At 47.0% G+C, this 27,784-nt stretch overlaps 1 long non-coding RNA gene across 1 annotated transcript in view; it reads left to right on the top strand.

The window, feature by feature from the left end:
• The window catches only part of LOC146799035 (uncharacterized), a 57,353-nt gene extending 29,771 nt beyond the window's left edge, over positions 1-27,582 (top strand). Inside the window, exons 2-3 of the long non-coding RNA XR_014969231.1 lie at positions 27,126-27,329; positions 27,447-27,582. This is a non-coding gene — a long non-coding RNA (uncharacterized LOC146799035). The remainder of the gene's footprint in view (positions 1-27,125; positions 27,330-27,446) is intronic.
• Positions 27,583-27,784: the final 202 nt, after the last annotated feature.

Genomic DNA, 27,784 nt, shown 5'->3' with positions numbered 1-27,784 from the left:
AGTATAGATTTGGTTTTCCCGTGGCCCCCCCCTCCCTCTCAGACCCCCCTTTTATTGACCACCCTAGGGTGGTCCTATGTGGAGTTCCTCTGCTATGGTTAGACACCCTTTCAATGTTTTTCGCCTTGCTTTTTGTTTTTATTTACTTTGGTTGATAGTTATGTAAAAAGGGTGTATCCTGACTTCCTTTATGTGCAGCTTGATCTCCTGTCATTTAGCGGAGCCCCTGCGGGCCAGTCATTGTTTTTGCACTGCTTGATCATTTCTGCATACTAGTGGCCGGCCCAGGAGGTTGTAGGCCCGTGCTTGTACCCTTTTTCTCTGCACAATAAAATTTTTATAAAATGTAAAAAAAAAAAAAATCACAACAGTAACTAAAACGTATTTACTCAATTGTTTCCAAGAACTGTCCCAGGACTGAACCTAGGATCCAGTCCTGGAGTTAGAAAAGTAATCCTGATAGTAATCAATTGCATATAACTTACAATTCCAGTTGAGCTCAATGTAAATTGTGTTGCCTATTGCAACAAACTGTAACTATTACATGCAAAAGTCAATTGCCTATTGCAAAGTATTTAACTAAAGAATCTTATTCTGAGAAAGTATATTTTGATACCTATTGTTGGTTCTAAAATAAAACAACCATATATTTATATATACAAACCATTGGCCTAGAGTTCAGTTCTTGAGTGTGTGAGACCATTTGCTGACTGACTGTGTACAACAAATGCTTTACACTGTCCTCTGATACTGCCTGTGGACTCTGTGCACACTGTACCTATTTGGGAACAGTATATACAGAGCCACTCTCTCACATGTCTGTCTGGCATATGTTAGTGGACACAGCCGGGGCAACTGCTGCAGCCTTGAAACTGGCAAAGTGAGCCATAGTGATGGCGCCTAAGTTAGCAATAAGGTTAGGACATGGAGCATGGTAGTCTCCAGCAGCAGGATGTGAAATTACAGAATGTGGTGCTGTAAACATCAACCTACCGAGTAGCTCAAAGGGTGAAGTATTGCATGGACCCTGTATCGCTATATTTGTTGCTACGAAGTATCACGGTGACTGAGTCCTTGGGTGAATGTGCATGTCAGTCTTAGGGCTAGGGATGGTGGAGCCTTGAAAAACTATAGGTCATTGTCCATGTCTCTCATGCCTCTGCACTACAACCATATGCCACAAGGTTTTTTTGGAGCCTCATTGCAGAGTGTAGTGCTATGTAGGGAAAAGTGTTCTGTGTTTGTAATGAACCATGTGGTAGGCTTGTTCACTTGGGTTAAGAATGCAGGGCATCCTGAGGCATGAGGAGGTAACATCTACAGTTTATTGAAATCTCTGATATCTCCTTTATTATGTCTTTGAATGAGACGCTTCAGTTGTATAGAAAAGGCAGAAGTAATTTTTTTACATCAATTAAGTGCAGTTACGAAAGGCATGAGTACCAGGAGTATTGTTCTATTTTTTGTCGGTCATGCACTTGCAGTACTCTCACTTCAGATTTTTGCATCTGACGTTAATGTATTTTGGCTCTGTTCACTTTCATTTCAATTTGCTGAAGTTCTAGAAATATCTGTTTTAAAATAGGGCACTATCTGCCTCCCAGGTTCCGGCTACATACAACAAAACTGTCACATGCAACATTCCCATGTTGACTGGTAGCAGTTATTCCAAACTTCTTAATCTGGAGTTTGTCCTTTCCGCATTGGCAAGATTCCATCCCATTGTCCGATTGATATGAGAGACCCCTCTCTGTATAGCCACTCATCAGCTTTATAGTGCTCAACACTGGTCACTCCTCCCATACACGCACTTCATCATGGGTTAAAGTAGTTTGCCTTGTTTTTAATGGTCTACAATGCATACAAATGGAGTTTGTCTGATTCTTTACTCATTTGTGTTCCCCAAGACTTTGCCCTCACTGTTGTGTTTAATCTCTGCATGAATCGCCTAGGGTCCTGCTTGCAAGCCAAGAAGTTACAGTACACCAATATGCCAACAATATTGCTTACTCAGAATGTTGTTGGGCAGCGATATCCAGAAACTGAAAATCTGGCAAGAGCTTCCCCCTACAGTTGAAGGTCAACACAAATCACTAACACCACTTTCTTACCCACATTATTGGTTTGGTTGCCTTGGTACTCCCAAGAGCACATCATGCTGGAGAATTATTTAAAAAAAAGACGTTTATTAAAGGAATTATTTTCATCTTGATGGTCAACTTAACATCTAGTAACAAATGTAAATCTTCCTCCAGGTAAGTGCCCAAATTCTAAATTAATATTTATTGCAAAGTAAATTATATAAGTATCAATATAACAATTGTTGCTCTTATACAAAATGGAAATCACACACTACCCGCATTCCCTAGATATTACGCCATATCATTGCAAATCATTTACCCTAGCAGTGCTAAAACGTCACTGCACCAAAACATATGAAAATTTCAGGAAATCCAGCGTTAACAGCAGGTGATCTTAAATTGTGGTCAGGAACAATACATGTTTGTCAGAATATGGCCCAGATCGTGGTGCACTCTTTCTTCAAACACGAAACCTGCCCTGTGTTGGACACTGTTCTAAAACACGGCTTTTTAATGATGTTGGTTTTATGTTATTTTAATATATTTCAGTCTGTTGTTTATGTGCTGCTTTAAGGTATTGAGATGTACAGTTGCTGTTTATTTTGAAATATGTAACACATGCTTCTGGTGTCTATGACCGGTTTGCTTTGAACCAGGCCTTAAAGAAACAAACATAAGGTCAAGGACAAAAAACGAATGATGGGCAAGGAGGGCTGGTTAATACCTAGTTCTAACATGTAACCAAAAATTCTAAAGAACAACCCAGCAGATATTCTTTTCTGATAATTACTTAAAACCACAGTTAGTCATCCAGCTTCATACAGAATACCTACGTGGAGGTAGACCAAAGAGAATTTGTGGAGAGGATTTGTTTCTCCTATACCCTCTGGTAAAAGGAGTTACAGTGATTGACCACCAAAAATAAATTGAGGACTAACAGAGTTGCCTAATCCTTAGACGCAATGCACACACCTTTTGCATCATAGTGAGTCTGGTATAGGTTTTGTACTGGAAGGGTTTGTGTTTTGAGTGAATTTGTAGGAATAACATAAAGTAAATTTGTATTACCATACTTGACGTCAACCCCACACTGTGCACAGCCAAAGACAATGCACAGCGTGGGGTTTGCCACAGGGCTTGGCCTATGGCTAGGCCCTCTGACCAACCCCATGCCGTGCACAGACTATGGATGTGTGCTTCACAATGTTAGCTGCAGGGCCTCGTCTGCGGCCAGGCTGTGCATGCACCTCCCCACGCCCAGCCAATCCTACGGCGCCCATGGCGTTTGGCTATGCACCGCGTGTTGCCAGCCGCAGGCCATTTCCTGCGCCTAACTCCTGCTGGTGCTCAAACCCTTCCTACTGCACACAAGGCATGCGCAGCGGGGGATTGTGCAAAGGGCTTGGCACCCAATCTCCTGAGGGTGCACATGGCAAAATAGAAGGGGTCAACTCATACAGGTGCACAAGCAAAGTGGGGCAGGTCTATTGAGGTCCAACCCAAATAGGGAGAAATTGCCTGTGATGAAGCATACCACAGTGGGTGAGGCCTCCTCTTACAAAAAGATTGGTATCTAGCAAGGGAAATATCCAGCATCTAATTATGGTAACAATCCTGATTTAGACCTCATTAGGTCTGCCCCACTTTGTGTGCGCACCCGTTTGTGTTTATTCTGAGTTATTGTGGAGGGTGTGCATGACTTACCTCTACATCCAGTAAAGATCGAGGCACAATAAATTCTCTTAAAAACTATGAGTGGCTACAACAAACATTTGATATCTTAATACCACTAAAAACGACACAACAGAACTATGTAAAACAAGCACTGTGGAGAAATACAGAGAGAAAGGAGATAATATAAATTAAAAAGCAGCAGCGTACCTGGCTCAAAACAAACACCAACCAAGATGAACTTTGCCTACAGAAAATTAACAGATTATACAATTCAGCTATCACAAAAGCTAAGATAAGGTACTATTCAGACAGAATTCAAAATGCTAAATGCGTAAATAAAGAATTCTATAAAATTTGCAATGAATTTCATAAACCAAATTGCCTGGAAGGAACTCATCCAGTTACTCAAGATTTCACAGACAAACTGGCAAATCATATGCCCAAAGCAGACACGTTGGACTCTTATTTAAGACAAAGCACCTGCACCAACCCTTTCCAAAACAACAATCTAAGAATACTCTAACTCAGCCTCTCCATTCCTTCCAACACATTTCACACCATGAATTTATGGACCTGCTCAAGGCAAGCAGGCCTGCCGGCAGCCTTTCTGAACCGTGTCCACCGCAAACCTTCAAGACAATTCTTCTAACAACCTCTGCTGCCACACCAGTAAGAAGAATCATCAACAATTCCTTAACTACCGGAAAATTTCCAGAAGAACCCAAAAAGTCATACATACGCCCATTACTGAAGAAAACAAACTTGGACCTGCTGAACCCTGACAACTACAGAGCCATTAAAAATGGACCTTTCCTGGGCAAACTGATAGAGCAGCATTTGCCCAGATGTCACAATTCATTGAAGTTAATGCCATACTTTCAGACTTCCAAACTGGATTCCGTCCAGGAAGAGTCACAGAATCTGCCCTTGTTGCCATCTGGGACGACCTGAAGAACAGAGTTGACCGCTGCGGGGTTGCTGCGCTACTTCTCTTGGACCTTTCGGCTGCTTTTGACGCGGTTGATCATGGCACCCTGATACAAAGACTCTACGAAGCCGGCATAGAACGGACTGCTCTAAATGGGATCACAATGTGGAGAGGTGTGGTAAAGAGGCCAGGGCAGCTGACGGTGGAGCACAAGGCTCACGGTTCGATCCCCGGCTCTGGCGGCAGCTCAGCTCAGCACCATGTGACTCTGGGCAATAGCTCACTTAATTTCCACAACGGCCCCCAGCGCCTTGAGACCCGTAAGGGTGAGTAGTTTGCGCTTTACTAATGCGGATTTACATTTACATCCTACTTTTGCACAGAATTAATGTCATCCATACCCCCCTCCCCCCCATTCTCGTCCACACTGTACTTCACGAAAGCAGGGGTCCCTCAAGGCTCTATCATCTCGCCCATGCATTTCAACATCCACATGAAGTCATTACCGGCACTGATCAATCAATTTCACCTCACATGCTATAACTATACAGATGACACGAAAAACACTCCTTCAACTGGAATGCCCCAAAGACATTGAAAAGACGCTTATTTCATTTATTTATTCTCAGAAACGTGGATCAATGGCTGACCCGGTACCACTACTATGATCCCAAAATCACCCTTTTAGACTCTTCCTGATTCTACCCCTCCTTGCATCATCTCATACCTCTTGACTATTCAGATCTCCCAAACAATCCTTTCTAAACCCTTCCCTCTAACTCTTCCCCATCCACCTCCCTTTTACTCATTCCAAGCCTCCTACTGCTATGAGCTCCCCAAAAAAGAATTCTAAATCCTCCCTCTTCTATCCATGCACTAGCCTTTTCAATCCAAATAACAGACTAACATGACCACCACTTAAATTAATTTCATATTTCACTATACTGATTCCCCACTAATTCCTTCTAGTTTCCAGAGTAACGTGCTACTCGCTGAAAAAGTGCTTCAACACCTCACCAGGCATAGAAAGTGCTACATAAATGCAAACCTTTTCCCCTCTTCTATCCCGCCACTATCCTCATTCCAAATAACCAACATATCCACCACTCATAATACTTTCATATTTCACTATACTAATTCACCAATAATCCTTTATGGGTTCCGGAGTAGCGTGCTACTTGCCGAAAAAGCAATTTGTCGCTTCGTCAGGGGTAGTAAGCGCTATATAAATGTAATTACGATACAATACAATACCTCTTCCCTATGTGATCTTAAGAATATAAGGGACGTCATTTTAACGAAGACAGAGCTGCTTACTTTGTCAAAGGGTCAGAACATAAAAATTTTAAAAGTGGGCCTGTTGGCTTTATGAAGGGGTTATTGTGGAGCATGAGCGTTGACTTGCCTCAACCTCTCCCCATCTGTAAAGCACAGGTATTGTCTTTATCAGAAAATGGCCAATAAATATAATGAAATGTATGATTCAGTAATTCACATAGTTCAATGTTTAATAAGTGATTGTCATTAAAAAATCGAATAAATATTTATTTTAAAAAATCAACTTTTCTTTAATTTTTTTTTAACATGTTTGTTAGACCTGGCATCCTTGATGTGGTTTTCCTCTATCTTTTTGCCTCTGCCTCCTGTAATTTTGCTGTGTGCTGAAATTCGTTTTTGCTGGTCTAGATGCGTTGGGCACTTTGCCACTGCTGATCAGTGCCGAAGTGCAATTGCTCCCTCTGTAAATTGTGACTATGGATTGGTGTTTCCATGATTGGCTTGATTGACTTACTACTAAGTCCCTAGTACAGTGCACTGTGTGTGACCAGAGCCGGTAAGTCAAATGCTGCTAGTGGGCCTGCAGCACTGATTGTGCCACCCACACAAGCAGCCTTTCAAAGGGGTCCCAGACCTGCCACTACAGTGTCTGCACGCAGTCTCTACTGCCATGTTGACCTGGTAAGTGCACCCACTTAGCAGGCCCTAACCTTCCCTTTTATTACATGTGAGTCACCCCTAAGGTAGGGCCAAGGTAGCCCTGTGACTGAGCACAGAGCCCCTCTGCCACAAGAAAACAAAGACAAATGCTGTATAAATATTGGGGCCCAGACGCCAGAATTTTGAACTACTTCTGGACTCGAGAGGAATCTCTGCCAAGGAGAAGAGCTGGGAAAACTGAAGGAGAAGTACTGCCAGTTTGCTGTGTGCTGTCTGGGGTGGGCCTGCAGTGGTTGTTTCTGCCAAGGAGAGGATAACGACTTTGCTGTGTATCATGCTTGAAGAAGTTCTCCAAGGGCTTGAAGTAGAGCTTGCCTCCTTTTAAGTCTCTGGGACACACAGACTTCACTACCAGGTCCCCTGAACTTCCTAGCTGGGAGTTCTGACATGCCAAGAAGTGACTGTTGTGCTGGGCCTTTGGAGGTTGTTCCTGCTGCTGGGAACTGGAAAAGAGATGCAACGAAGAGAAGTGCGGCACATCCGCACCCTTTATAGATGCATCGCCGCTGTGCTGCTGAAGAAACTGATGTAGCGCCTGCCACCGACTGGAGAAATCGTTGCAAGCTGAATCCTGTGCACTGATCTCTGCAGTCCGAATTTACTGCTCCGATCCAGACATAGGCACTGCTGTGCGGCTGCAAGAACCAACACATCGTGGGACCGCGGCTGGAGAGACCAACGCAGCGCTATTGCCACCGCTGCTGCATTGATAACCAACACATCCCCGATCCCCACGCATCGCACTATAGTGCCGAGTCTACAAGAACACCAGGGCCGCAGTAAGAAACTGACGCATCACCTCCCCTTCAGTAAGGAACCGATACATCACCTTCCCTGGGCATAAGGAACAGACGCATCACCTTCCCTGTGGCTGTTTTAGTTAGATTGTGACGCATCCAAGGTACTTTGTGTTGAAAGTGTTGCATCTATAGTTTGCTATGGACAGAACTGTTTTTACCTTCTAAGAATCACATTTTGATTATTGTATGCTGGATTTTTGTCGTTTTGGTCTTGTTTGGTTTAGATAAAGAGTACTTATTTTTCTAAACTGGTGTGGTGTTCATTTGTAGTGTTTTTACTGTTTTACTGTATGTGTGCACAAATGCTTTACACACTGCCTCTGAGATAAGCCTGTCTGCTCGAGCCAAGCTTCCAAGTGGATTAGCAAGGGTTATTTTGGAAGTGTATCCCCCTTACCCTGATTAGGAAGAAGGGTTCCTACTTGGACAAAGGTGCAAACCATTGCCAACGAGAGACTCTCATTTCTATCATTGGTGGTCAGCTGTGAGTATTAGTAATGGCATGTGTGCCTAACATACAGTTATTGGTGTACGCTACTAGTACAGACCATTACACAACTATATACTATTTGGTGATTTTTCTTTTTGGACTTTTTTGCAACTTATTAACTGCCAATTTTCACCATGACAAAACCATCATCAATTGCATCTGTGGCTATTGAGTTTGAAGAGGATAGGGTGGGAACCTACACTGTACCACAACAGGAAAGCCATCTGCAAAATTATTAAAATCTCAGTAAGAGGCCTCACCAGAAAGGAGGAATACTAAAAGGCGATGCAGGCCTGGTTGAAATCAAGGAATGCTATTGAGCATACAGAGGAGCCTATGGAGGCAGATAATTTAGATGGGCAGCAGGATGGGCCATTGGTTCTGCCTGGAGGGAGGGTGCATTAGCAGGATGGGCCATTAATTCTGTCTGGAGGGAGGGTGCTTTCAGGCAGGGCAGCAGTGTGTCTCAAGAGGTCTGTCTCCAGAGGAGCTGGAGGTCAGAGAGAGAAAGAAGCAGAGTGCATGTAATGGAGCTTGCTAAGCTCAGGTTGGGGAAGGAGAGTGACACAGAGAATAAGAAATTGGAGTTAGAGAGGCAGAAATTTGCCATGGAGGAAAAGAGGATGCTCCTAGAGCATGAGATAAGTTTGAAGGAGCTGGACATAAAAACCAAGAGTGTGGAGTCCAGTTCCAATGGTGGCAGCTTGTCTTCAGTGCCTGGGGAAGAAGTGATCAAGGATTATGTGAAAAGTGATGAGTCAGTGGTTCAAGGGGTATGAGGTAGCAATGAGGTCCTACAGAGTCCCTGAGAGAGACTGGGGAGCGGGTTTGTGGAGCTGCTTCCTGGCAGAAGGAAGAGTTACCTAACTAGCCTCACCAGAAGAGGATAAGATGGTTTATGCCCCTATGAAGGAAGCCTGAATCAGGAGATATGACTTGACCCCAGAACTATATAGGCAGAAGTTCAGGGCATGTAAGAAACTTGAATCACACACTTAGGTGAAGTATGTTGCCTACTTTTGCAGAGCGCTGAATGATTGCGTGAAGGGTAGCCAGGTTAATGATTTTCAAGGGCTCTATAATTTGATGACATGGGAGCACTTGTCTGCTAATAGTTTTCCAGAGCTACGCCAGCACTTGATTGACAGTAAGCTGACTGACCCCAGGAAGCTTGCTGTGGAGGCAGACAGCTGGGTCAGCATCAGGGTCCATAAGGGGCATGTGGGAGACTCAGCCAAGGGTGGGCAGGGTCCCCAGTAGAAGAGTGGGGGGGACAAGGGTAAACAAAAGGAGTTGCAAAAAGGGCCCCAAAGTAATTCCCAAGGGAAAGTTTCCCAGCCCTCCAGTGGTAAGAATCCATGGGTTTCTACAGGGAAGCTGGCAAAGAAGGGTCCCCGTAAATGTTATGCCTGTGATCAGGTGGGTCACTTCATAGAGGATCCAAAGTGTCCCAGAGCCACTGGTGCACCGCCCTGTGGGTTGACTAGTGTAGCATTGGGGGAGGAGTTGGGTCCCCAAGGAGGATGGGAGCCAGCAGAATTGATCCTTGTCTCACTAGGGGCAGTGAGATGGTCCCAAGGACCCACCTGCCCACTAACACTTAAGAAATACGGACAGTGGGTGACCATTAATAGCCCTAGTGCACAGGCTCTGAGAGACACTGGAGCGAGTGTGACAGCTGTCAGTTGTCGGCTAGCCTCACACACTTTAGTAGTGTCATGCTTCATCATCGGGTTCACCCAGACCCCTAAAGGTCAAGGTCGGCTCAACCCTATTTCAGGGAGCACTTAGAATAAAGCCAGGGGGTTTAAAGATTAAAACTCCTCCTGCGGTTCCTAGTATCCCTTTAATAGCGTAACCGTAGGGGATATTAAAAGTAAAAAAAAGTATATGTGGGTCGTCAGGAGGTGATGGTCCTATGACTCTAGTGCCAACATGTTTCAGTCTGTAAAAAAACGGCCCGTTCGGGTCCTAGACTTTTTTCAGGGCAAAGGAATGTCCTATATTTAAGTTTGTAGAGGGCAGAAAGCTGCACTTGTATGAAAACGGGGAACAGATACCTTATCTCTTCTCCTGTTGCATATGTTTTCAGTCCAACTGTAAGAAAAATATTTGAGTGAATTGGTATCTGCGCTTAATTATCCCACCCGTGCTGCGTGCTTATCACCCAACCTTGCCATTGAGGAAGGGTGTGAAGGAGTGACCGTTTTCCGAAATGATTGTATGCACGACCGTGACTTTCGGAACCTTATTTAGTAAAAACATATTCTCTTATGTAGTGGTGATGTGACTCGCATACTGCCACTCAACCCAAAAAAATGTAGTGTAATTACACTCCACCATGTCAAAGCACCACACACTTCACTATCCATACCAAACCGCTACTTTCATACTGCCTAACATATCAATGCCTTGTTTTTACTCATGCCGCAATGACCACCTTACCCCAGTTTGGAGGAGCACTATCGTCTCAAGAGAACGCAGGGGGGGGGTAGCCCTGTAGTCAGACTCTAAAATCGAGTCCGAAGAGAAGGGGGAAAAAACCGTATTAGTAGTATTTCCAAGCTCATTCCAGCCACATACTCACTACATCAAGGGTCCTGCCCCGCTGCCACACCTGCTTGGCAGTTGCACAGACGAATGCCGGAGACCGGCTTTTCTCAAACTTCCTAGAAGCCATACCAATGTCACCATGTTTAGGGGAGAAGCACATGCACTTTAGCACTGGTTAGCATTGGTAAAGTGCTCAGAATACTAAGGCCAAGAAAAAGATACAGCAAAAAGTGGAGGTAAGCAGGCAAGACTTTTGGCAGGAAGACCACCCTAAGGATGACCGGTCGAACAGTCGCCCACTGCTAGGAGCACGAATATTGACAGATTCATGTTCAATAGTCTTGCGTACGCCAATAGTTTGGGGCCCACACGTACCCACTGCAGCACCACGAATAGGTAGGGCCAGGCCAAGGTGTCAAACGCTGTCTCCAGGCAGGCCGCACAGGGATATCCTCCCTGGCCCCAGTCCTGGGCGTGGAACAGCCGCCTTATATTGTGGGATGTAGTTTTTCCCGGCACAAATCCACATTGCTCTGGATCAACAAATGTTGGGAGGATCCGGGTTTACCGGTCTGCCAGGACCTTTCCGAGAATCTTGCAATCCACCGATAGTAGTGTGATTGGTTGGTAGGATGCCAGTCGTGTGGGATCACGATCTGGCTACAGGAATGACACCATAATATATTTGCAGAGTAAACCAGGGAGTTCGCCCTCATCTAACGTGGCTCTGAACATATCTTCGAGCCTATGTGCCAGTTGCGCGGCAAATGTGGCATAGTATTCGACTGGCAGGCCACCATGGGCTTTGTTTCATGCCAGGGGTTTGGATTGCCTGTTTCACGTCTGATGATGTGATTTGTGTGTCTAGAGCGGCTCGATCGTTTGAGTAGGGCTAAGAATCTTTCCACGGTTTCCCGGACTCTCCCGTCCAGGTGCTGTGTATACCTTGGTGTAATAAGTGCGAAAGGTTTGCAGGATATCTGTCTGTGCGTGAACCATTGTACCCGCGGGGTCGACTATTTCCGTAATTGGGTGTGCGACTGTGTCTTGACGTATAAGCCAGGCTAGTAATGATTTGGAGCGATCCCCCTCCCTGTGGGCTCTGGCTGTGTAAGCTTTAAAGTTATAGCTACGTAGGTCTGCTAGCGCATCTGTTTGTGGTCTTATCCTCAGCAGCCTGCGTCGTGTCTGCCTCCTTAATCAGGTTAGCAACTTTGTCTCTGTGGTTAATAGCTTATGTTCTAATGTCCTGCAGACCCTCGCTATTTGCCTAATGCATGCACCTCGCATAACCACTTTAAAAGCATCCAATTCCAGCAGCCTAGAGGAGGCCATGTTGATGTTCTCTGCAAAGTTCCGGAAACTTCATTTTTCTTTGTGGCGAAATACTGGGTCCTCGAAGCAGTCCTGTGGCAGTCTCCATCTAGGAATGGGGGGGACAAGGGCGGGGACCACCTGACTGTCATCACGTGCGTGTTCTGGTCTGAGAAAACTCGACCCAAATAGTCTGAGCATTTGATTAAGGTTATGCCTGCCGGTGAGCGTAGATACTGATCCAAGCACACCCGCAGGTTGTGTGTAATGGAGTGAAAAGAGTACATCTTTGTTGTTGGGAGCAGGCTTCGCCAAGCGTCTAGGAAGGACCAGTGGGTCTACCAGGCACGATATCTCTCCATCTGTGCCCTCGCAGGGGAGGGGGTGGGGGGTGAGACCTGTCCAGGGAGAGATCTAATACACAGTTAAAGTCCCCTCCCAGGATCCACTGTGATGTTGTGAACTGGGCCAGGACCCCAGACAGAGAGTCCCAGAATTTCCCCTGCTCTGTGTTCGGTGCATAAATGCTGCTCATTAGTATCTGACCGTCCAGCAGTCCCTCTAGGAATGTGTACCACCCCTCTGCATCAATCATCCTGGAACAGGAACCCCAGGTCTGAGCCAGATCAGCACTCCGTGTGCATATGGGGAATATGTTGTGGCGCAGAAGGTGCCTCGCCAGCGTCTATCAGTTTATCTAACACCCCTGTAGTAAGGTGCATTTCTTGTAATAGCGCAATGTCTGCCTGCTATTGCTTTATATACGAGTAAACTGCATATCTCTTGCGCGCTGTGTGCATTCACTTGATGTTCAGTGTGAGGAAGTTAGTGTCTCCTGTGCAAGCCATGTTGGGGTATCATTCGTGGCGCCGGGGGGAGCGCTGAGTGTGATAGCAGCATGTGTCCATATTTGTTCTGTGCGCGGTATGTGTAAGCTAATGCAAGCACTGACTCTTTATATGTGTGTGGCTCGGGGAGTAGAGAGGGACTGGGGGAGGGAGAGACAACTGTAATGGCACATAGTTCCAACTCAGGGGGCCTACTGCAACGGGCAGTACGACCAAACAGAGCATAATGTAAACTCTCTAGTGTTCAAAGGAGGCTGTGCACGTGTGGCTTCGGCGTCAGCAGTGCATATGGCCCGTTGGTCTGAGAATGTTGTAGCAGGGCTTGTAATGTGTGTCCATCATGGTAATTGGCATGTGTGTGCAGCTGGGGTCTCGGTGGTCTGTGTGGGGGTTAATGAAATTATGGGGTGGACCTGTATCCTTATGGAGTACATCATATAAGAGTGTCCGCCGTTTGTGGGGTCACCAGCGGAGGGGTCACCGACTCTTCACAAGAGGTGCTTGAGTCACTGGGGTCCTCTTCAGACATGATAATATGTGGACCTCGTTCCTCGTCCAAGATCGCCGAGGTTGGTCACAGATCTGCAGCCACCCATAGGGCCCTCTGATGCTCTGCTATGATTTGTTCAAGGTCGGGGGGGGTCCCGCTTGCATGCTGCGCAATTGGGGCTCGAATCGTTGTTGTGCCTTTCCCGCCCCACCGCGTCTTCTGTTCCGGGTCTCTTGCATTTGTTTTTTCTGGGCGGTGAATGTTCTACAAATGAAGTTCCATCCAGTCGTATGCCTCCTTCGGGCCCATGAAGAAGATTGTCTTTTCCTCGTGTATTATCTTGAGGCGTGCTGGGAATAATAGTGAATATTGTATTCCGTTTTGGCGAAGAAGCCACTTTATATCTAGGAAAGAGGACTGTTGATGCTGCACTGCACGAGAATAGTCCGGAAAGAGGATTGCATGCTTGTCTTTCACCTTTATGGGACATTTTTTTCTTTCTGCTCGTAGCACTGTATCTCTATCCTGAAAATGGAGGAGCTTGGCCGGAAACGGTCTGGGTGGCTCCTGGGGGCGGCCTCCGTGTCGGGACCTGATGCGCCTTTTCCATCGAGAAGAATTGTGTGAGCCCTGAGTTGGGTGTAAATGATTTGAGCCTTGTCTCCGTATAACTGATGGGGTCTGTCCCTTCTGCTCCCTCTAGTAGAATTATTACTTGGATGTTACTTCTCCAGGAAACCTTCTTAGTCGTCTGTTTTTTCTTCTGGGTGTGAAACTGTAGGTCACACAGGGTTTCCTGTTGTGCCTTGGCTAGAGGTTGCAGTACGGAGATGGCTTTCTCTCTATCAAAGACCTTATCGGTCAGCTTGTGATGATCGTCTCGTAAGTTGCCAATGTCCGTTACCAGAGTTCCAAAGCGTTCCAAAGCGTTCCTCCATTGTAACTCTCGAATGTTCGATTGCTGCCAGGACCTTGTCTAGCATTTTGGACATTAAGTGTGCATTCATGGTCCCCATGTCAGTTTTCCTTTACTGTGGCAGGGTTGTGGGTGGAGGTTGCTGTCTGCTGTTCTGCATTTCTTTGCAGCCTCCCCATCGTCGGGGACGATTGTGCATGGTGTTGTTGTAAATTGAAACCACGATGTGATTAAGCATTTACTAAAGACATGAATTCTCCTTTCTTACACATGTCTCTTTCGTTATGTTGACTGAAGTTTGGACTCCATTTTGTATTGTCATGTCTCCACGTGCTCAACACGAGAAGAGTCCTATCTCCGTGTTAGTTGCTCTTGTAATCTGCCTAGTAACAGTCTATAAATAGTTCCTTTGTCCGCCTGGCGCATGCCCAGACTTGACCACAGCGGTTATCAGTTAGTCCTTGCTTGACCATGTTTTCGCGGGCTCAAAGAGTATGTCAGCTCCGCCCACGTATTGATCTTGTATTGAAAATGTCCATAAAAGGTAACATTCTTCGCCTCATGTTGTATCCTCCCACTTATGAACCCCTCTGTTGTGTATAAAAGGGGACCGTGTACGCAAGTTCTTTGTGCTACTCTATGCAATACTGAAGGGTATTGTATGGATTGTAGGACCACCCTTAAGGGTTAATAAACTCTGTCTTTGTACTTTGCAGTTTCCGTGCCAACTTCCTTATAGATTCCATTACAGGAGAGCGAACCCTTGTGTCCTGCGGGCCTAGCTGGGGCCTGTATTCATCAATTGGCGCCCGTCACGTGGGGCTCATCGGCGACTCGGATGCTCGAAGGATTGGTCGCGACGAAGGTGAGGAATTTGGCCGGGGATGTGATCACTGCCAGAGGCATTTTAGTCCTGGCATCCCGAGGTTTTTCTTCCTTCCCTTCCGACCTGACCATCTGGGTGGCGCCGGTCCTCGACTGAGACCTCTTCTGTCGGTTCTGCCGTGACAGCCGTTTGGGCGAATTTTGGAACTTGGCAGTTGGAATCTGGACTCTTGATTGGTAAGAACCGTTGTACGGTACTTGCTCCGAGTTTTTGAAGCCTGGTTTGGCTATTTGAGTTTGATTTGTGATGACCGGTCATATCTTGTATTGATTATTGTGAGAATATATGCGTTGCAACACATATAGGCAGGTAATGTGGAGATATTTCTCCGGAACTGTGTAACTTTGAACGGCACAACGTTTAAGTGCCATTTTTTTTGATAATACTGCATATTCTGCATTATTTTTTGAGCATGCCTGCTTTTAGCGCGCTCCGTAAGTGGTGCTGCTGCTTTGGAAACCGGTTAAACCTCGAGGAATCTGCTCCAGCCCCCCCTGAGGGGACTCCTAATAGGGATATGTATGTGAAGCATGGTCTTTCCTCCATAATGTACAGCACAGTATGGAGGAAATATACCAGAAAGGATCCTGAGTTACGGTGGCCATTGTATGGGTCGTTTGATATGCGTAAGATTGAGTATGTGGAACAGTGTATGTGTAAACGGCGTGCTCGTCAAGACATGTTTGAATGTGTGCGATTATGGGTGAAGGAAGTGCGTGAGCGAGAGAAACGTGAGAAAGCGCTGTTTGATAAAGAGCAACGAAAGAATGATCATGTGAGAGCGCAGGAAGCAAAGCGTCGGGAGGAAAGAGAACAGACGGAGAGGCAAGAGAAAGAGCGTAGGTTACAAGTCTCGGGTCAATATGCTGTTCGTCAGTCACTCTATCCTGTCCTTAATAATCATGACGATGATTTTTATTTATTAGATCGTTCTCCGCCTCCTTATGTCGGCGCGTCTGCCCCGAGGCCACAAGATTCTGGATCGGGTTCGGGTAAGGTAGACACGCGGTCCATGTTATCGGCTGAGCGAATGGGTGAGCTTCGGCAAGTTTCCTATCGTGCATTTAAGGGCAAGTTATCCCTTGCTGAGTTGTTGGATTCTTGGGAGTTGTGGCAGGATAGAGAAAGGTTGTATTTTTTGGGCCACTTTTCTGAGGAAGTGATTGCTGCTTTCCGGAAATATTCCAGTGTCTTTGAACCTGACGATGTGGTATTGGATGCTAAAGCATTGCGTAATGGTGTTTTCTCTCCCTCTAAGGCGCCGGAGGCGGTTCGGCGACTGTTTGCGTTGCGGGATGCGGCGAAAGACCTTAAAGAGAAAGCACGCCAGCAACTCGAGGAGGAGAAGCGGTCGGATTCGCGTACCGGATACGGCCATTCATCCACCTCTCAATCAGATAAGAGCGATCTAGTGCATGCTAAACCAATGCGAGAGGCGGCGCCTTTGTATGTTCCTCCTAAAGGAACGGGGACTAGCTCGGATATTACCTCCGCCGATGCTAAGGGATATTTTGTGTATAATTGGGTTTATACTCCCTGGCACAGGGCTGACGTCATGGCATTAAAGAATGCGTTGCCTGATCCCCGCAAGAATCCAGCGGCCTTTTACGAAGAAGTCGAGGGGGCCTTGAATTCTTGTACTATGACCTTAGCAGATATAGATTTGTTCTTTGGGCTTATTTTACCACCAGATATGTGGCGATCTGTGCGGAAGGTGGATGATGCTGCCGCTTTTAAGGCTCGATGGTCTGAGCTTGAGGATGAGGATAGGGAGAGAAAGCCCGCGCAGAAACCACCTCAGATTATCTTAGATCTCCCTGCTGCTATTCTGACTAAGTTGAAGACAATTATTCCCCCTAAAAAGATTGACTGGAATATGCTAGCCTCGTGCAAGCAGAAAGTCGATGAATCAGTTGCAGATTTCTTTACGCGCTTTGAGGAGACGTTTCATGATTTTAGTGGTCAGTCACTTACGGATGACACGGGTCGACACCTTTTTGCTGATAAATATGTGGCGAATTTATTACCGGCGATCGCAGCCCGCCTAAAAGCGAGTGAAAGTTCTTGGTCCACTGCGACCCAGACAGCCCTCCTGACTATAGCTCAGTACTATGAGCGCCAGGAGCAAGAAGCGAAGGGGCAGGAGGAGAAGAAATCGAAGGATTTAAAAACGAAGGTGATGTTAGCACAAGTATATGGTCCGCCCCGACGGGGTGTAAATAGAGGTAGGGGAGGATTTTATGGTCCTCCCTCGGGCCGATCTGATCTGAACAGGAATCAATGTGCGTATTGTAAGCAATCGGGACACTGGGCCAGAGATTGCCCAGCGTTGCATGCTTCGCGTCAGGGACACAATCAGGGTGGCCCGAGGGGTAGAGGGGGTTTCTCGAATTTTAGAGGGAATTCTAACGATCACGCTCGTTTTGACCCTGCCGGGCAGCAACGAGATAGGCCTAATGTTTTCGATCGACAGAACCAGTATCAAGTGTCGGGGATTGACCGTTCTGGGTACCATGATTCTCAGCATGCATAGGAATGCGTTGGATGGGGGTTAGAATCAGTTGAGGTGCCGGTCGATCAGAAGGGTCCTTACGTATCGGCTGAGGTTTTGGGTTCTACTGATCAGTTCCTAGTGGATACAGGAGCGACTCGTAGTGCGCTGTCTAAGCAATTGGTTCCGAGGGCTCCCCCATCTGGCTTAATGGTTACATCGGTAGGGTTTGATGGTACACTCTCCCGAAGCCCTCTTTCGCGGCCCCTCACATTTCAGGTTGATTCCTTTTCTGCACCCTGTCCGTTTTTGCTTGCCCCGAACACGCCGGACAATATTATGGGCCTTGATATGCTGAAGCACTTCAGAGCTACGATCCGCTGTTCCCCTGCTGGAGTGCGGGTGATATTGAATGACAATTACCCCCTGTCTGAACGGATGTGTGTGGTTACAGAAGATGCTGTGTTAGCTACCCTCCCTTGTGCTCTGTGGGCCACCTCGGATACTGATGTGGGACAGATGGTGATTCCGCCTGTTCACATTAGTGTCCAGGAGGGGGCGGTGTTACCACGCCTTCCACAGTATCGTATTTCGCAGGAGGGGGAAGAGGCTCTTATACAGATTGTGCAGGATTTGATTAAGGTGGGAGTAGTGGAAGAAGTTCCCTATAACGTTTGTAATAGCCCGATTCTACCCATTTTGAAAAAGGATACGGATGCCAAAGTCTATCGGTTTATCATTGATTTGAGAGAAGTGAACAAGATCGTGATACCCCAGTACCCAGTGGTCTCTGATATCACGACGTTTGTTACTTTGGTCCCGCCTACGGCGACCACGTTTTCAGTTATTGATTTGAAAAATGCCTTCTTTTCAATTCCCATTCATCCCGATAGTCGATACCTTTTTGGTTTCACTCTAAATAATAGGTCTTACCGATTTTGTAGAATACCTCAGGGCTACACAGAAAGCCCTAGCATTTACAGTCAAGCTTTGAAAAGACAATTGGACTCCTTTGTTCTGCCTGAGGGTGTCGCCCTCATTCAATATGTCGATGACATCTTGTTGGCGGCCGACACTTCGGAGTTGTGCGAGAGGAGTACGTTGTCCTTGCTTTCCTTTTTGGCATCCCACAATCATAAAGTCTCTCGGAAAAAGTTGCAATTCTGTAGACCAAAGGTGACTTATCTGGGTCACCTTTTGTCTAAGGAGGGGCGTGCACTCACACCAGATCGTGTCCAAGTGATTCTGGACACGCCGACGCCGTCCACGCAGAAGGACGTGCGTGCATTTTTGGGTCTCGTTTCCTTTTGTAGGCAATGGATACTAGGGTTTTCACACATAGCTAAGCCATTGTTAGCCCTTTTGACAAAAGACACACCTATCCCGCTTCCTTGGACGAATGAGTGTGACACTGCCTTTCAGAAACTGCGACAGGCTCTCTGTTCAGCACCAGTGTTAGGGACTCCTGATTATACCAAACCTTTTTCGCTGTATGTGCATGAGAAAGATGGATGTGCATTATCAGTTTTAGTGCAGATGCACGGCGACAAGCAGCGCCCTTGTGCATATTTTTCGGCTGTACTTGATCCTGTTGCCCGAGCATTGCCTGGTTGTTTTCGCTCGGTTGCGGCAACAGCTGTGTCAATACGCCAAAGCGAGGGAATTGTGTTATCTCATAAGCTGTTGGTATTAGTCCCCCATGCTGTTGACGCCTTGCTTAATCAGACAAAGACGCAGCATTTGACCAGTGCCCGTTTAACGGGATATGAGTTGACGCTTTTGGCTCCTCATATTACGTTAAAAAGGTGCGTGACGTTAAATCCGGCCACATTGTTGCCATACCCCGAGACTCGGTCTGAGGCACGGAAAGCACATGATTGTATCCTTGTGACTGAGGAACAAACAAAGGGTCGTATTGATCTCCAGGATACGCCCTTTTCAGACGTAGATGGAGAACTGTGGGTGGACGGGTCATGCCTGAAGCTACCAGATGGTACGACTTCAGCAGCGTATGCAATTACCACATTGCAAACAATAGTGGAGACAGCACGCATACCACAGAAATCAGCTCAAGCAGCGGAACTGATAGCATTAACACGAGCATGTGAGCTCAGTACAGGATTGTGTGTGAATGTTTATACAGATAGCCGCTATGCCTTCGGAGTAGCGCACGATTTCGGCCTGCTCTGGAAGGAGAGAGGTTTTTTAACGTCACATGGAGTACAAATAATGCATGGGGAGTTAGTCCATAATCTTTTAACTGCATTGACATATCCGAAGAAAATTGCCATCGTTAAATGTAGCGCCCATAGGAAAGTAGTCGATAAAGTTGGAGAAGGGAATGCGTTAGCAGACCGGGTGGCACGGGAGACTGCGATGCAGCCCGGTGCTACTGCTATGTATGTAGTGAAGTCACAAGTAGAAAGATGGCATGATGCGAAGGAAGAAGTGCGAGAAATACAGAGGACCGCTTCTGACAAAGAACGGGAGCAATGGTCCAGTGAGGGAGAATTGGATGATGAGGGTTGCTGGAGAAATAAGCAGATGGATAGATGGAAATTACCCACGGCCTTTGTACAACCTATGGTTCAGATGGCACATGGGCTAGCACATGTTGGAGCTTCCGCAATTGTAAAATTGCTTACCCAAGTCTGGGAGCCTCCAGAGATTGCTAGCACGGCAAAGAGGGTGGTGCAGACCTGTATGATCTGCCTGAGGTACAACCCAGGAAAGGGTACTCGAACTCCAGCAGGAGGATTTGTAACACCTACTGCACCCTTTGAGGTTTTGCAGATGGATTACATCCAGCTTGAGCGCTGTAACAATTTGAAGTATGTTCTAGTAGTGGTGTGTGCCTTTAGCAAATGGGTTGAGGCATACCCTACGAAGGACAATACTGCAATGACTACCGCCAAGATGCTGTTGAAGGAGTTCTTCCCTCGATATGGCGTTTGTAGACTTCTGTGGAGTGATAACGGACCCCACTTTATAGCGGATGTTATAAAGTATGTTTTGAAGGGTCTGGGCATCACCCAGAAGTTCCACGCAGTATTCCACCCTCAATCTGCAGGACTAGTCGAGAAGTATAATGGTACACTGAAACTCAAGATCGCTAAAATCCAAGCTTCGACGTCTTTGACTTGGCCAGATGCTTTACCGCTGGCGTTGTTGTCAATTAGGTCGGTACCGCACTCTCGAATCGGTCTTACACCGTACGAGATTGTCTTTGGACGTCCAATGAATATTTGGGGTCCACCAAAACCTAAGACTGTGTATGATGTACCTTGTGTAATGATGAATGATTATCTGGCACAGTTAACGGATAACTTGGTTTCTATTCATCAACAGGTCCGGGAGGCGCTCCCTGATCGGTCCACCGGCGAAGGACATAGTCTCCGGCCTGGAGACTATGTCATGGTGAAAATCTTTGACAGGACGAACAGCCTGGAGCCGAGATGGGTTGGTCCTGAGCAAGTCTTACTGGCAACGAGGACGGCTGTGCGAGTTTCCAACAGAAAGAATTGGATCCATTCCCTGCACTGCCGCAAAGTACCGCCCGGATTGGTGGAGCCTGCTGTATTGACCGATCAACGAGAGATTCTGACCACAGAGAAAGGCCGTGCTGTGGAATCGAACGGCGCTGAGGAGCTCTTTCTGGACCACGCGACTCCTGGAGAGAAGCGATATCATCTGAGGCCAAGAAAGTGAATCCTTCAGTATCGGGACATGTTGTCAGAACGGCCCTTGGGTTAGTGAAACGGAGAGCCAATGAGGCAAGGGGGGGGGGGGATCAGCCCTGCATTAGTGTAGCGACACCCGTCTTGGCCCATTGGTGAAGAAATCGACCGCTGCCTAAGGGGAAGAGTTCTGACAAACCTTTTAGTTTCAGGAAGATATTGATTCTCTATTCCGACATGGAGAAAAAGAAGATCCTTTGTGCAACAGGTTTTATGCTCACAGTAGCTATTGTTGGGATAACCACATGGTTTGTGGAGGATGTGACTCCTGCTCGAGAGTTACTTGTGTTGACCACTCCAGTGCCTGAGGAGCACTACTTCTATACCCTTCCGTATCAAGAATTGAAGCATCGTCAGTCTTATTTGAATAACACTTTCATCCAGATGTTGCATCATACCCACGTTGCCACGAATGCTACGAACTGTTGGATATGTGGTATGATGCCAGCTCACCAGAAGAAAGGAGGGACGCCATTCATACCTCTTCCTTTCTCTCATAATGGCTCTTGTAGAGCGTGGTACACTTTGCTTTTTGCCACTCGGAAACCCACAGTGGGACGATTACTCTTCAGACTCAATAAAGAATGTCATCAGGATAAAGATGGATATCCGCAAGCGAATGGGACAATTTGGGAATGGGAAGAGTATCGACCGGACAATGAATCGATTCCTTATGTTTTCACGAACACCAGAGACACTGTGGGAAAAGACAAATTTGTGATTCAAGTGGCACAAGCTCAAGCGGACCTGTGTGTCCAAAGTGTGGGTTATATTCCTGTTGGTGTTAGCGATTGTATTACCATATTAAACATCGACGGGTTGAATAACAGTACCTTCTTAGCATCCCATAATACATACTTCGTATGCGGAAATAAAGGTTATTACCGTCTGCCAGCCGGTTGGTCCGGAGTATGTTATGTAGCATTTCTGTTGCCTCCTGTATTTTTGGCACCTGCATCCTATCACAAGGATTTGAAGTTGTTAAATAATGTGACTGTAAATAGGTATAAACGTACTCTATCAATTGATGATGTGGATCAGACTGACACCAGTCTGCAACAGTACATTGATTTTAATTTAGGATTGTTTTTCTTCGTTGGAGCTGTCCTAAATAGTAGGAAAGTTCGAAGATTAACAAGAGTGGTAGAGGCTGTGACAAACCAAACCGCTGCTGCTCTTGGGAATCTTACGGAAGAATTGCAGATTACCAGAATTGTTGCATTGCAGAATCGTATGGTGTTAGATGTTATGTTAGCTGATCGAGGTGGAGCTTGTAAAATTATCGGAAGTAGTTGCTGTGTGTTTATTCCTGACCACCCACCGTCAGTCTATAATGCAATCAACAGGTTGCATAAAATTGCAGCTGAAATCCATACAGAAAACGGCACTTGGTCCTTTTCTGGATGGTTTTGGGCATTGATCACTGCTTGGGGTTGGAAGGTTTTAACTGGTCTCTGTATAATTGTAGCAGTTCTGTTTTCTTGTTGCATCTGTGTCCAATGTGGTCCTTTGCTCTGTTCCTTATGTGTATCATTCTGTATCCCTGATAAGAAAGCTGTTGCAAATGTCACTTATCAGAAACGTTTAGCTAAAGAAGTAGAAGAAATGATGACAATTGACATATACGATGATTATCCTAACAAACGGGATGTCTTCAGTAAATGCTGAAAGGGTCGTCTGTTGTAAATTGAAACCACGATGTGATTAAGCATTTACTAAAGACATGAATTCTCCTTTCTTACACATGTCTCTTTCGTTATGTTGACTGAAGTTTGGACTCCATTTTGTATTGTCATGTCTCCACGTGCTCAACACGAGAAGAGTCCTATCTCCGTGTTAGTTGCTCTTGTAATCTGCCTAGTAACAGTCTATAAATAGTTCCTTTGTCCGCCTGGCGCATGCCCAGACTTGACCACAGCTGTTATCAGTTAGTCCTTGCTTGACCATGTTTTCGCGGGCTCAAGGAGTATGTCAGCTCCGCCCACGTATTGATCTTGTATCGAAAATGTCCATAAAAGGTAACATTCTTCGCCTCATGTTGTATCCTCCCACTTATGAACCCCTCTGTTGTGTATAAAAGGGGACCGTGTACGCAAGTTCTTTGTGCTACTCTATGCAATACTGAAGGGTATTGTATGGATTGTAGGACCACCCTTAAGGGTTAATAAACTCTGTCTTTGTACTTTGCAGTTTCCGTGCCAACTTCCTTATAGATTCCATTACAGGAGAGCGAACCCTTGTGTCCTGCGGGCCTAGCTGGGGCCTGTATTCATCAGTGTGCCATCTCTGCTTGTTTGTGGGTCGGGTCCAGCCGCTGATTAGCTTGGTTCTCGCCGTTGTGATTGGGCGTGTTCGTCAGCTTTGTTTTACCTCGTCTGGTCACTTGGGCCCACTCGAGCCTTTGCAAGGGTCTCGACCGCCTCCTTCTGGGGGCTGTGTCTCCCCTCACTCCCCCATTGTAATCTGTTGGGGGGGAGCTCGAGGTGTCCTTATCCCTCTCGCAGCGCTCCGAGATCGGGTGCCAAACCCCCGGTTCGTGGGGATTCCTGGGTCTCTTCGTTGTGGGGATTCCCTTCCTTGTTTCCCTGGATGGGAGGAGCCCCTTTCGTGGTGTCCAGAATCTGGCCTCTGGGCAGTTAATATGGGCCCTGGCTTCCACTACCTTTCACTTCCTACGGTCCACAGTAGCTGTTGTGGGTGTAGAGGTTTGTTGGACCGGGCTTCTCCCTCACAATTGGGCAGTCTGCAGACTATGCTCATTTCTGCCTGTCAAACGTCTGCTTCAGCTGCCTGGCCTGTACTGTGCTACTGGCCTCCTCCTTCTGATGTGATTGCCTGCTGACCGCAGCAGGGCCGTTTTCTTCCTTCCCTGTGACTTGGGTGCTGGCTTCTGGGTGAAACGGTGTCGGGCTCCGGCCCATCAGTTTGGGTGCCAAGCCGCCGGTCTGGGGGGAACCCGGCACTCCCTTAACTGCCTCCCATCGGGCCCCTCCCGTGGCTAGGCACCGCGGGTCAACTTCCGCTTCCCTGGGTAAGTGGAGACACGGCCACCGGGGGGGGAGGGGGTCTGGAGGTTGTTCCCAGGCCGGTACTCCTGTGTCTGCCACCCAGTAGCAATTTGCCGCCTGGCCTGGGTAATGGTCTACTCTTGAATGTCCCCACTTTTCCTCTGCCCCTCCACAGTCGGCTGGACGAACTCTGGATTGCGCGCCTGATTTTACGATCCGGTGAGCTTTTGCCACCCGTCCCCGGGTGTTCTTTTCTTCCTGTTGCGATGCACCTCTTCGGGGGTCGTTCCGGCCCCCCGAGGTGGCTCTGGTTCTGTTTTGCTCCCTCTGTTGAGTTGTCTTCAGCTGGAGGAGGTTCAGAGGCTAGTCCCTTCATCGTCTCCTTTGTTAGGTGCTGGGCGCCACCATATTTGGTGCGGCCACAAGTGATCCCACTGCTGCCTCGGGATGCGAGTCTTCTTGTTTTTGAAGCTTGTGGAGGCTCCGCTGCTGCTTTTACTGGTTTTCAGCATACCGCCTATCGGTCAGGAACGCCCTCCCGCTTCAGATGGCTTACAATTGTCAGTCGTTGATATAGATCCTCAAATCAACACGTCTGCCATCTTGGCCGGTTCGGCTTTGCCCCATCCGAACTTATCTCCTATCAAGCTCCAACAGGGTCGTTCAGTCAAACCCGCCATCACCATCCTTTGTTAACATGGCACTAAATATAAATGGGGGCATCAGTCCCGCCTGATCTTTGTGTAGAAGACTGAAACCCATATGTATCGCGCAGTAGACGAGTCCACAGACATTCTGGGACTGAGTGACCTGGCTGTAGACGTGTTCCATCATCACGAACCCCCGAGGATGCTGCACCTTCAGGAGAAATGCACGCAAACTGATGACGGATGAAAACCAACATCAGCACAGTACAAACCTGGCTCAGGACTCAGACTGAATATAGCCGCTTTTCTGGGACCCCATTACTCCCCTCATTCCTACAGTCCACCACCCCCAGGTGCCTCGTAGATCCAACATTCCCTCCCTTCTACCATGCCTGTAGCCACAGACCCCATACTGCTGGTCCGAATGACTTCTATGGAGCAAGTAGCTAAGTTATTTATTCCTCTCCCACTTGATTCCCTCTTCCACTGGCTGTCACACCTGGGGACCGCCCCCATTCCTACTGTTCGCAACGCCCAGAGAGACGGGTATCTCACTAGAACCATAACAGCGGTTGGCTGCAATGGTTTTGGGACATGGCCACTTTGTTACTTGAGACAATGGCGAGGTGGTGGAGCTGCTATCATGTCTACCATTCCCACCCTTCTTCCATGCCCTTAGCAACAGACCCCATACTACTGGTCTGTGTGACTTCCATGGAGGAAGAAACTGACTTATTTGTTCCTTTCCCGGATGTTTCACCACTTTCACCCGCAATCAGTCCTTGGGATACATTCTGCACCACTAGGACTAACCAGGGAGCACTGGGTAGAGGGCCACCATCTCTCCCTTTTCTACACAGCTGGCGTTTGGTGCACCTCATCTCATAAATAGTTAAAATATTGAGCCTTACGTCCGAGACCTGAATTCTCCTGTAAAATGTTTGGTGCTCTTATTCATGCTCAAAGACTCTGACTGTGACAATTGTCTCTTAAAAGAGACCCACCTTGTGAAGTAGGACTATTGATGTCTCAAGTCTTGCTGGTTCAATAAACAATATTTCTCCTTGGGGCCAGGCAAGAAGCCCCATCTTTTTAGCTACCAATTTCCAGGGTCAGGTTAAATGAACACAAGCAGAATTGCCGAAAGGACTTGAATCACTGCACATTTCCCTATACTCCTATGCTTTCACACTAGCCACACTGTACATCCCTACTGACCATCATGAACAGTTCATACTCCATGTGCTAGGCCTTGTACCCTCATTCACCAATGTAGACTTTGTGATAGGTGGGAACATCAACCTTGTTCCCCACATGGACCTAGATAGGTCAGCTCAAAGGACAGGTCAGACTGGAGCCTTCACAGCAACAGGGCTGCACTGGATTAAGGCGGTGGGACTGGTAGTGGCATGGAGATACCAACACCCCAACGATAGGGATTTCATTTTCTTTCCTGCGTCCCACCAGACATATGCCCGGCTTGACTGTTTTCTTATATCACACCGCGTCATAGTGGCCAAAACTCAGACTTAGATCAGTGTGGCAGTGCTCTCCAATTACTCCACAGTCATTATGTCCTTCCAGGGCCAGCCACCTGCCCTTTGAGCATGGTGTCTCAATGTCAAACTTATAGCGTATGACCCCACAAACAAATTAGAGGAGGCGATTGATCATTTTCTCCAAATAAATGACATCCCAAACACCCCATTGCCTTGTTGTGGAACTCATTGTATGTGGTAATCAGAGGCACTTTCATAGCCATTTGTCAACGCTATGGCGACGCGCGTTTTAGGGCCCGCCCCAACCACAATGCACACCCCCAAGAAAGGTGTTGTTTGCCTCCCTTACACAAAAATACGTTGTGGTAAACTGCATTCTACCACTTCTGCCCATTGGCGGTTGTGTTGTTCTAGATCGTATTATTAGGGCTCCTATGGCTGTGTGTACTCTTGTGTACGGAACATCTCTTATAAATACAGCTTTTTGCCTCTAAGAGGAGAAACACACTGGGAACAGCCTTGAAACCGAGAAGCTTGTCTTATTGGATGCCCGAAGAAGCCCACATACGGGCAAAACGCGCTGGCTGTATGTACAATTCTTCACGGAACATGAAATAAAGAACATAATTATCAAATACCTCTCGCTTCATCTGCTTTGTTTGGCAATTTTGCCTTTATTGAGCTATATATCATCTTTATTGCCTCTCAGATCTTTGTATCATTGGCTGTGTGTTTATTTCTGTGTCTTTTTCCTTCCGTTTGCAGCTTTACACTGCATGGTCTCTTGGGTGTGTCCCTGGGCATGGCCTTCCTTGGAGGCAGCCCTCTTCGGTGTGTGCCTGGGCGTGGCCTTCCTTGGAGCCAGATTTCTTGGGTGTGGCCCTGGGTGTGGCCTTCCTCGATATAGGCAGCCCCACCCAGCAACTGTTGCTCACTATTCAGTTGGAGTTCCTTGCTTTGGTGCAGCTGGTGAGTTTTTGGTGCAGCTGGTGAGTTTTTGGTACAGCTGGTGAGTTTCTTCTTGTTTTCATCTTACCTTGGCGATTCTTTGTGTCCCTTCCTCCTGGGTCTTTGTTTTCTGGTCAGCTTCCTTGCCGACTCCCGCAGGGTTTTTCATTCATCCGGCTCCCGCAGCAATTCAGCGATCCCGGTGGGAATTTCTTTCCCTTGGGCCATCTTCATCACTATTCTCTGCAAAGCAACGTCAGCGCAGGCCTAGCTCCGGGTGGTAAGCTGCAACATTTATTAGAGCATTTTGCATATTCTTAATAACACATTCCTCACGTTCTGTTACTCTCATATGGTGATATTTCTTTTAGTATTGAGATGTCGATTTAGCATCTCACATGATTTTTTACTGCTGTGACCTTCATACTAGACCCTTGTTGATTTAAAGAGGATTGTGAAGTATTATAAGAAAAAAC

The sequence above is a fragment of the Triturus cristatus genome, chromosome 9 (assembly GCF_964204655.1).
Source record: "Triturus cristatus chromosome 9, aTriCri1.1, whole genome shotgun sequence".
Taxonomy (NCBI): Eukaryota; Metazoa; Chordata; class Amphibia; order Caudata; family Salamandridae; genus Triturus; species Triturus cristatus.
This window is presented reverse-complemented; position numbering and strand designations above follow the sequence as displayed.